Here is an 11624-nt window from a genome sequence, read left to right on the forward strand (position 1 = left end):
GGTATTCAAAAGAGGCAAGGTAGACAAAAACGTGGTGAAAGGAAGTGTGGAACTGGTGTTCCCATTTTACAGACTAAAGGATCTGAAATGGTGGAAGTTTGTCTACACAAGGAGATTGAAGTGAGAGTTTTCAGTAGAAATGTTTCCTGCTAACTGACATGTAGTATCTGTGTCCAGATGAACAGATGGCTTTCACTTTGCTGTAACTCATTATTGGTACATAGGAGGAAACATCGCCTGAAGTATGAGCTTTGGGGGTTTTTATCCTTTGCTCGTTTGTGCTGTTGCTGGTCCCAAAGGTTTGCAGAATTACTCTGTAGTTTTTGGCTGATGTTCATAGTATTACTTTTTTAGCAATGTAGGCATCAATCTTTGAAAAGACTTAGGGAAATTGTTTTGTAATTTTAAAGGGGAGATGTCTATACCTGATCACACAGGAGAAAAAGTCATAGGAAGAAAAAGAATAGCTGCTCAGAGCATCATGGAAGGCAATGTGGAAAAGTAGAAAATGAAAACAGTGGATATTTTAAGGTGACTTCTTGTTCAAAGGAGAGTAAAAGCTTCTTAGCTGAGTGTTTAAAGACACCAGCATGCAGTGGTACTTGTTAAAATACCATCAATAACCAGAGAGTTAAAATACCATCATTTCCCTGCCTCCATGAACTGTAATTCACAATATGTGGTGTTTCTGTACATTTATAAAGTATCAGACAGTGTTATAGGTGCTGCTTCACAAAGTAAAATGATGCTAAAATTGAGAATTCAAAAAATGCAATTAAATAAACTGTCCTGAAGATTTTTGAGCAATAGAACTACTGATTGCTCAAGTAAAATTGTATTTAATCCAGTAGCTTTCAATCTTCCCAGATCCTTGTGGGATGAAAAGATCGGCCTTGTGCCGTGCTCAGAAGGTTAATGAATGTGGACTCTGGAGACAGTTCCAGAGTGAAAGACTTCTTATAGAAAATGTGTCAGGGAAAGTGGTTTAAAAATAGGGCACTAGTTTGAGCACTTCTGTGAGTTACAGCAGTTCTACACAGTGAAGAAACATGCTCTTTTAATTAGTCTTTGGCTGCCGCATTGAAACCTAGTAGTATGAATATCAGCCAGAAGTAAATAGCTTCTGCAAACACTGACTTCAGGTATAACAATCTTGCTTATGAAATCCTACTTTATCAGACAGCTGCATTCAGCAATAGTTCTTGCAGCTGAATAAGTCTTGGGGTAGCTCCAAATAGGGGGCACAACACCATCACAGTAGCCTAATCTGCACATTGCCAAAGGCCAGGATGCTTGTAGCAATGCCTTCATCTGGAAAAAGAAAAAAAGGGTGTGCCTGTCTTACCAAGGAAAGAGATCTTTGCCACAATTGTTATTTAGCCCTCAAAGTGTATCCCTGGGTCTAAATAGGGCCCTGAAACACAAACTTCCATCTCAAAGCATCACCTAAAACAGAGTCCTTTCCAATCCATGCGGTTGCTTCCTACACCTTTACAGCACTGTTTAAATATTTTTCAAGTTTGAGACACATTCATATATCCTTTATCCATACTTCAGTCTTGAAATGAAATATGGAACATTAATTTTCATACTAGTAGGCTCAAGTAAGACAGCCCTGAATGAACCTACGATATGAGTAATTCTTTTATCCACCATAATCTCAGTGGATGTCCTCTTACTTCAGTACAATTGCAGTGACAGGGACCCCTTAAGTGAAATCTCTAGAGCAAAAATCTCTTAATGAAATGACCTTTCTTGTGAAATTTTAATATGATTGCAGCATTTAGTATTTAGTTAGTTAGTTGTAAAATGCCCCTTTTCACCAGTCGATCCAAAAGTTCTGTGCCTAACCACTTTTTTTTACACTCAGCCATCTCTAAAGAAATTAACAATATTTGCTTTTTCCTTTGAAACCTATATCTTGGAGGCATATGAACAGGTGAAAATATGAGTTCCACCAGAAAATATGTGCTCTCACTGTCTCTAAACAGTTAAGAAAAATCTAAACTTATAATCTTTAAGTTACTTTCAAGGACTCAAAAAATATAAGAGAATAATGCAAAACCCAAACACAGGAACAGTAGCAAGGTGGTGTAAAAAATACTGTTTTTGGAACAATATGAATTTTTAGAAGCCTGACCAACAGTATGTAGGATTTATTTTAAGTGCTGGCTGATGTTTTTATATTACAGACGTCATCATCATGCTAAATATTTCACTGCATTCCTTCTGAGATCATTGGGAATCTTTTCAGATTTTAATGGGATCTCAATCAGGTTAAAAATAAAGAGTTATGATCCTTCTCTTGGCTCCCATACAAACGCCTCTGGTGTCTAATTTAGATTTCATTAGGCTAACATGATATCATTAATTAGACATTTCACTGATAAGAGATTTTCTCTTATCAAGAGAAAATCAATAGAAGTTCTTAAGGGAATCTGGACAGATCTAATTTACCTAGACTTCATGAAAATATTTGAAGTGATACTACATGAAGAATTACTAATGTTTTCATTCTGACCTTGGCACAAGAAGTAGGAATGGAGTAATGAAATATACTGATGGCACACAGCTGGGAGACATTGTCAATACAGAGATGGACTGTACTGTAGTACCACAGAAGAAGAAATGGCCTTGAGGGCTGGGATAATACCAAAGGAAACAAAAAAAAAGTAGTGTGAAATTTGGGGTCATGCACTTATGTACCAAACCCAAGATTTTATTTGGCACGGCGGGGTCATCTGTTATATTTGACAGAAGAACAAATAGGTCATTTATTCATTGATCATGAAATCATCTGATCATGAGATCACTTGGTTTGCTAGGAGATTTTCAGGAGGATGATAAATGAAATCATGGAATATAGTAGGAATTTCCTGAAATATATGCTGAGATGCAAAATCCTAAGTAAGATCTTGTCTGGAATATCATATCTATCTGGTGTCTTCCATGTTTAAGAAGTGTGCTGTATGTGAATAACTGCAGAGAAGGTAGACACGTAGCCTAGAGAACCTTTGCTGCAAGAGACTGAAAGTTTTAAAAAAAAGGCTTAATTAGCCAAGGAGAGACAGCTGAGGAGGCATATGTTTGTTCTCTAAATCAAGAGAATAAACACCAGAGAGCTATTTAACAAGATCCAACGTAGGCAAAAGAAGTGTTCCATAGAAGGTGGTTATGGAAAAGTTGAGGCTCAAGACCAGGATGTTTTTGGTTTAGACTGGGAACGAAGATCTGTAGTAAGTATTTTAATAGTAGCAATGGACTAAAAATACCATTAATTTACATAAAAACATAAGAAGGCCCTACTAGGTCAGGCCTAAGGTCTATCAAGTCAGTATTCTGTCTCCAACAGCAATAATATTTATCTAGAAATTCAGGAAATTCAACTTCAGAATTTGTGGTAATGAAGGACTGCATTTGCATTCTCCCCTTAAAACAACAAAAACAAAAAGTCAGTGTCAGTAGATCTTACATAGGGAGAACATGTTAGCCTGACCACTTTCTACATTCAGTTCCTCCTGTATTTACTTAGTGTTCAGAATAATTATACTAGTGATAGACGTTACATCTGTGCTTTAAAAAATCTGTTTATAGGTTTACTGTCTAATTCTATATTGTCTATTACTAATAGTAATGTCTGTTGCCTGTGGCAGCAGGAGTTTAGGCTTTACATTACAGGTAGGTCCCTCCCAGTCATCCCCTGCATTTCAGTTCTGAGCAGGAAGAAGTATTTGCCCTTGCTGAATTCCTTGTGTCAGCCTTACATAGTGAAAGTCCTCAGCTATATGATTTTTTTTTTTTAATATTAAGGTATGTTTAGCTTGGTAACAGCAAAATAATATGGTTTCGTAACATAGAAACTAGTATTCTGGTCCTATCTCAAACCATCAAGTAGTATTTGAAGTAAATGCACATGCATTCACTTTTCAAGATACATAGCAGACATATTTCAGACTTTAAATAGGCTTTTTGCCTCTTGACATAACCACTCAGCTAGAGTTGTTAGTTCAGTTCTCACTCTCAGGCTCTGTCCAAAAGCAAGGACAATGATGATGGGCCAGGATTTGCAAGTTATACAGCACAGAAAGGAAGTTTTATGCCATTTACCGTGCTGCTGTTTAAAAATTAGTCATGATTGGTCTTGCATTAGTTATAGGCAGACAACTGAGCTGGAGGCAGACCTGAGCTGGCACTTACTCACTTCCAACACACCTTCATCTTTCAGACTTTCTCATGGGAGTGGATATTCCACTGTCTAGCAGGTTCTCTTCAACAAGGCTGCTTGTATAATCGTGATGACTGTTCTGTATCATCACTGGCATTTGGTCTTTACCTGTCATGCGTCCTTGATGTCACATGCATGTCACTAATTTGTGCATGCAATTCTACTTTTATGATCATGATTCCCATCCTTAACCTATCTGAGCTTCAGATAGTCATAAAAAACCTCAGGAAATGTCTCCCCGGGAACCCCCAAATATTTGTCAGAGGCATGATTGTTTCTTTCTCATTCACTCCTGCGTTGGTTTGACATTTTAAATAAGACTTGCTTTGCAGTTTGGTCTGCAAGATGTCACTTTCCTCAAAGTGAAACTACAAATATTCTGATAAGTAGGTAGAAAGGTTGCCTACTTTCACTTCTGTAAATATTTAAGTATCTTTTGTTGCACTAGCTTTAACAAGAAGTGTATTGAATTTATTGAACTGATTCACAATGAACATTTCTGAGGCTTATACTACCTGCTCCACAGGCTCTTACTCTTCAGAGTGGGAAACACACCATTGTGTTAAGAGCTGTGTATGATGATTGCTCTTTTCCCTTTTGGTGGCTAACAGGAAATATGTTTAAATTGCAGAACAAGAAATGGACAACTCAGAAGGGAAATGGGAGTAGAAAAGCCTCTGCCATAAACTATTTGATTTTATAACATTGAGTAAATATTAGTAATATATAATGGTAAGTTAGAATCCATGTGGAACTGCTAGTATATATTTTCTTTCTTTCTTACAAGACTTGAATTAATATTTGAAATCCTGTTTATACTAGCAAGGTACTCATGGTTTCTAATTGACATTTGGAATTTCTAATAGATGGCAGACCTGTGATTTATTGGTGAAACGATATGGATGAGATTCAGAATTACTGGTGAAAATTACTGGTCATACATAAATAACTTAAAGAAATTTGCCTCCTTCACTATGTGCAAAAAAGAGGCAACTAAATAAAAACATTTGTACTAAAATAATGTACTTTAATAAAAATACTTTTAGTCAGTTTTTTTTCAAAAGGTTTATGAATTGCATAAGAAAAAAAAGACTGCACTCTCCAATTGATTTTAAAGATATCATCAGCCTTTCATCAATCAACAGGATGGTTTCAGGTCAATATTGCATCTATAGGGAGACACTTGATTTGCAGAACACATGAATTCCTGAATTTCTTCATCCTTCAGTAATTTCTGTTTATTCCAAGCATGGTCCAAATGAAGAGTCTTAGACATTTATTTTGCAGAGACCAAAAAGAACTCTTGACTGACACATCAGTTTGGATTTATCCAGAAATAGGGGCTGGATTAGAAGGAAATTCTGACCTTTCTCAGATATGCATAACCTCAGATCAAAATCCAGTTCACATCAAAACCTGAGGCAAGAGAGGATTTCATGTATTTAAAGATCAACTGAATAACATAGGCTTTGTTCTCTCAGTAAGTCTCATGAATTCTGCATTTAAACTAGGAGGACTCAAGAACGTGTCTCAGTAATAGGATTCAGCAGTGTGCACTGTCTATGTCCTAATTTCATACTAGGATTACTGTTACCTATCTTAGACTGTTTTTGCCAGAAAAAAAAAGGCAAAAAAAAAAAAAAAAAAAAAAAAAAAAAAAAAAAAAACAACAACAACAAAAAAAACCTTGGGCATATCCAGTAAAGGGAGGGAAGCCTTGTACTACAAAAAGTTCCAGTCTGAAGAATGAAGAGCTGGGAGGCACTGTAGAGCACAGAGCAAGTTGGGCTTGTGTTCATCCATGTCCTTGCTGTTAGAGTGGAGGGTGGTAGGAAGCAACTTCCCTGCCCAAGGAGCCTGGGTCATGACGTTGTTGGCTATGAAAGTGAATAGGGAGCGGAATGAAACAAATACGGAAATATTGTCTGAAACTCAAATACAGAAGGTCTGTAAGGCTATTCCTGGGCTCAAGTGATGTGGAAAGATTTCTGTAACACCTCTAGGTGGGCATGAATTCCATACCTGTTCACTTAAAATAAAATACCTGGAAATATCTGGTAAAATATCTGGGAACTGCATCCTCACCGGAGTAGTTTGCTTGCAATTCCTTGAAGACATTACAGGATACATTACTATACAGTGAAGTCTTCCTTAGAGAAATGAAGAATTTTTGGAATACCATAATTTTTCAGCGGTCAGATTAGGATATAATCTCAATATAGAACATTTTCTCTATTCATGCGGGTGATTCATAAAAGTTTCTTTTTCTCCCTTCCTGACTACTTCTTCTGTAACCCTGTTAGGATCACTTTTAGAATGAGTTAGGCAAACGAAGACCACATTCTGAAATACTTTTTCTAACCACAGTTTCTGCTTCTTTCATTGGTTTGAAGAAGAGCCTGCTCCTATCCAACCTGTTTCCTTTTTCTGCATAGTTTCTGCATTTTTTTTCTTATTGCATATGCTGCAATGTCTCCTGAAAAGAAAAATGATCATAAAATGATTTAATAGGTCTCTCTACATATCTTTGATATGCATATTCCACCAAAAGCTTGTGTATTTTACAGAAAATTAATTTTGCATGCTCAAAATGAATTTTCAAAATCTGTAAGTTTAGAACTTGACTCCATTAAAATGCATTACAGCAGTACCACAAATACATACAACTGAAGAAAATATTTTGGCTTATGAAAATGTAATACGTTATCTTCCCAGCTTTTCAAGTTATGAACACTGTTAGCTGCTACTCTGCCTCACAATAAGTTAAAATAATATCCTGTCCCACAAAGAGTGCAAAAATTTAAGCCATTTATCTGAAAAACTCCAAATGTTTTCTGTATCTCCAGCTCCCTAGGTCAGCCTGCTCTAAGATGAAGTTGGGAGTTGCACACAATAATAAGCAGGTTATAGTTTATCTCTTCCTGTCAATTGCTGCTCCTGACTGGCTGTCCTAAATCATACTTCTGCAGTCTCTATTTTAGTAAGAAATACAACATCAGGGTTGAAAGTTGTCAGTTTTTAGATTAAGGCTTCATGTATGATGGAGGCCCATTAAAACATGAGTACTTTTGAAAAGAACACATGCGAATGGGGGATTTGTAATTGTAAAACCGCCGTGGTGCCAATGGAAGACGGCAGTATATTTGTGCATGTTGAATATAAGGCAGAAAAAGCTGACTCCAAGCATTTGTATATTAAATGTTAGGCCTGAGAAAAGCAGGACATTGGCTTTAAAATATTGAAATGTGGATAATAAGAAATATAACTTCCTTTCATTATCCTTTGAGTGTTAAAACACTGGAGGCTTGTGTTTTCAGATCTTTTGGGACATATATGAGATACAAAAATCAACACGTACACGCGTGCTTGTGAGCGTTCACATATAAAACTGCAATTCTCAGGCAGTAAGCTTTGTCAGACGATTGCAATAGTGCAGCTGTTATCATGAGACTTAGTATAGAATAGGAAGAGTTTTGCAATAGAGGAGAAGTCATGTTCACATTGTGTTCAATGGTTATATACAGTTGGACAAAGAAGCATGGTTTCTCAAATTTAGTGGTAAGCTCTGAATAGATAGTAAGCCTGTGTCCATCTCTTCAAGACCACTATCTAGTTAAAATCATCTAACACGGAAGAGTGGTCAGCAAGGACAACCAGCTGAAATGCAGACAGTGTTAGCAGTTAAACCCTGGAACAGTACAGCAGAAATACCTTTCTTAACTAGCATGCCACAGTACTTTGAAAATGTTAGGATCTGATTGTCGGTATCTTTAATAGGTATAACACTGGAGTTACTTAAGCCTCTGCAATTTGAAAGCAGAGAAGCACTACCCTGAGTTAAGTAGTTTTTGGCAGATGGTGGAACAAGATAGCTATTTTTTTTCCCTGCTTAAAGATAAAAATGTCATTTGACAGAGCACAGAAAATCACGTTGCTTTAGCAGAAAAATTTTGAAATTTGCTGTTTTAGGGGGCTGGAAATATAAAACATTGCTTGTGTCACGAGGAAGATAACTTCAAAATAATGTAGGGCATTGAGGTTTCTTGGATATATTTCATTTAATGCTGAATTGTATATTTGCATTCAGTGCAGTGGTTTTTCAAAGAAGTTTAATTTTTCACACATTTACAAAAATATTGTGGTGTTAAATAAGACTGCTCGAGGCCTTATTGTGTTCCTGCAGTGCCCGGTGCTGAAAATTGTCTGGAGTCTTATTTTTAATGCTTAAAATTAGGCTCTGGACACAGTATGGAGGCAACAGATAAAACCCTGTTGCTATAGTTTTTTTAAAGCTACCCCCATCAACTTTTTTTTATCTGCTCCTGGCCCAAGATAAAATGCTAGTGTTGTTATTTATGTGGTATTTATATGTATGTATGGGATATTTGAGTCATTGTGATGTGGAGTATTATGCTTCCTTGGTATTTTAAAAATACAAAACTGACAACCAAGTCAGGAAGATATTAGGAAGATGATGAAATCCTGTTCTTTTTAGGAGTGCTGCAGCTGGTGGTGTGTTTACTCTTTATCATTAGAGGGAGAATTTTAAATTGGCCTGAAAAATTAGTTTCTTTTTGCATAACCTTTATGCAGTTGTCAGCTGTGCTAAAAGCTGCTTGAAACAAAAATGAGTAGTACCAATACTTTTAGGATTTGATGGAAAACTATTTTTTTTATCCATATGCTTGTGTGAACTTACATATAATGAAAAGGATACATAGAATAAGTAACAGTGCACAAGCTGAGAAGGAGAAAAACTGCCCTAGGTAAGGCTGAATGCGAAATATGAGTAGGATATTTGTTTCACACTGATCTTAGGAGAAATGTAAGATCATGTACTATTTATAAATAACTGATGAAAGATCATGTATTAAGCCATCATAACAAAGCACATACTTGATTCAGCTGTGATGCTGCTATGAAGTAGTTTTACTTTAGGTGTAACAATGACATCAGTCATGTGTAATTGTCATGGAAAGTTACTAGTCCAGGCACAAAATCTCACTCATCCTCGCTATCAGGATGATAATAAAACTGGTGATACTTTATTCACTCATGTGGGAGAATTCTTGCCTGAGGGGGTGGAATTTTGTACAGGCAGCAAATTCAAGAGAGTTAAACGGACAAGAGATTTCCAGATGCCTTGAATTGAACTCGGTGATTATTCCTAACTGTAAATGTTTAACTCCCCTGCCCCAGTAAATCACTTTCAAAATAGATACTTATTTTCAAACAAAACCAGTTGCCTTGTGGAACTGTTGGTTAGGGGAAAAAAATGACCTAATGCTTCTGAATAAAATATCTGATCTCTTGTTGCCAAGGCTGAGTCATTTCCTGTTACAATAACAAGACTGTCATCAGCAAACCGCTCTAGCCACGGTATAGTTTGCTAGTTTATGCATGGCTTTATTTGTCCATGTTGTTAGAAAGTTAGTGTTGAAAAACATACTGTGCTAAATTTGGGGATACCAGCTCTGTATTAATACGTATTAGTGTTGGATCTCAGTTTCATTTACTCCTGATAGTAGGAGCTCTGATTTCTTAGTGCAACATAATAATATCCACCCAACTGTGGATGATAATGTTGTAATTCTATCAAGGGATTCTGGACACAACGTAATGCGTTAATACCATCAGAGTTTTCTCAAGTGGAATTTGCAGGATCACAGTCAGCTGTTCCTTGTTTATAGAAGTAAGATTTGAGAAATACCTAACATTTGTCACCTAACAAATATCCTCTAGTGGTTTCTTGACTGTGGGTTTTAAAGACATACGTTTCAGTGATCTTTCAAAATATCAAACCTTCGGTGGTTTCGGTCGGCCAGCCACATTTGAACAGGATTTGCGCTGTGCTCAGCACGCAGTCGGAGGGGGTCTCCTTTCGCAGCACAGCTGATTCAGCAGGAGCAGGAATTCATTAGGACTTTTACATAACAGGTTGGAATTCATTTCCTTGGCAAAGTAAGTTGGTAAAAACATTTTCTGCAGTAAAAGCAGCTAAGTAAGGGCCCAATCCAGTGTTTAGTTTCAGTACTTTATTGCTAATTTTTGTTATTATTGCTAATTTGTTTTTTTTCCACCAAGCTTCAAATGTTAGTATTTTGGAGCAGTGTCTCTGTTGGCCTGGTGTTCTGGATAAGCTGTCAGATCTGTGTCTGAATCTCTGTTACTGACTAAGTGTGGGACAGATAGAAGACTGAGCACTGAACCATTAATAGTGAACATGGGGAAACTTAAACGTATTTCAGAGATTTCACCCTATTTTCTGCCATAAAACTCAAGTATCATATCAAGTCCTTGAAAGAAAAGAACCATTTGAAAAATTAGCCTGCACTTTTTTTCAAACACAGGTAATAACACTTGTAAAGAAATTCAATATTCTCAGATAAACAGCACTGTACATACAGAGAAATGTAGCATTCTGAGCAAACAAAAGAGTTTCCCTAGATTCTGGATTTGTTTTTGCCCTATTTACTGTTTCATATCCCTCCTGCAGGATAATTTATGCTAATTCTTCCTCAGAGCCATTTGACTGATAGTTCTAGATACCCCACATCTCTCATGCCTTAGTTCCTCAACCAAGTGCACAAAGAGATTCTGCTTTTGAGCAGTCCAAATGAATGAAAGTATTTGTAAAGTGCTACTCACAAGAGGAAGGGCATCACACTGATCTGAAGTGTGTCATTTTGAGCATCCTTTTCATCCTCCCACTTTCAAAAACAAATTGTTATAATCATGGCACAGAACAAGGATCTTGTTAAAGGCTAGTCAAGCTCAATCTGCAGTTTTCTTTTACATTTTTACAAAAGAAAAAAAAAACTTTTTTTTTTTTCCTTTAGATTTGAAAAACAAAACAGAAAATGTAAGTTGATACGTTTAAGTACAGATTATGATGAATCTGGGGGTAAGTCACGATATTCTGTTCTCTCATAAACAGAGACATTATTGTGCAGTCACTGATAAAGTCACTGATTATACTGTTTGGGCCATGAAAACAAAATGTGTTGCAAGGCTTTGGGTGTCTTTAATTAACCAGTTGCAAATGCTGTGACTGGTTTCTAAGCAGCTGTTGAGATCCCGGTCAGAATTTCACCACTGTAAAGGAGCTTTCATGTGTTATTCCATTGTTTCAGGAATGGAAAAGTATGGTTGTTTGTATATGTTTCTTTTCTTCCTGAAACAGAATGAATGTTGGCTGTAAGTTGCGTTTACAATGTTCCAGGCTGTATCAGTGGAAAGGATTTGTATTTGCCTATGATTTTCTTTGTCTTCAGTGTAACTTACTAGACACTGACAGTATAACTGTGGCCTAAAGGTTCATTTTTTATGAGGTTATGCTGCTGTGTACCTTGAACACTCCGCTGTGAGCAGTTTTCTCTGTGCTTATACTGATTTGCTC

Source organism: Rhea pennata, chromosome 2, assembly GCF_028389875.1.
Source record: "Rhea pennata isolate bPtePen1 chromosome 2, bPtePen1.pri, whole genome shotgun sequence".
Lineage (NCBI taxonomy): Eukaryota > Metazoa > Chordata > Aves > Rheiformes > Rheidae > Rhea > Rhea pennata.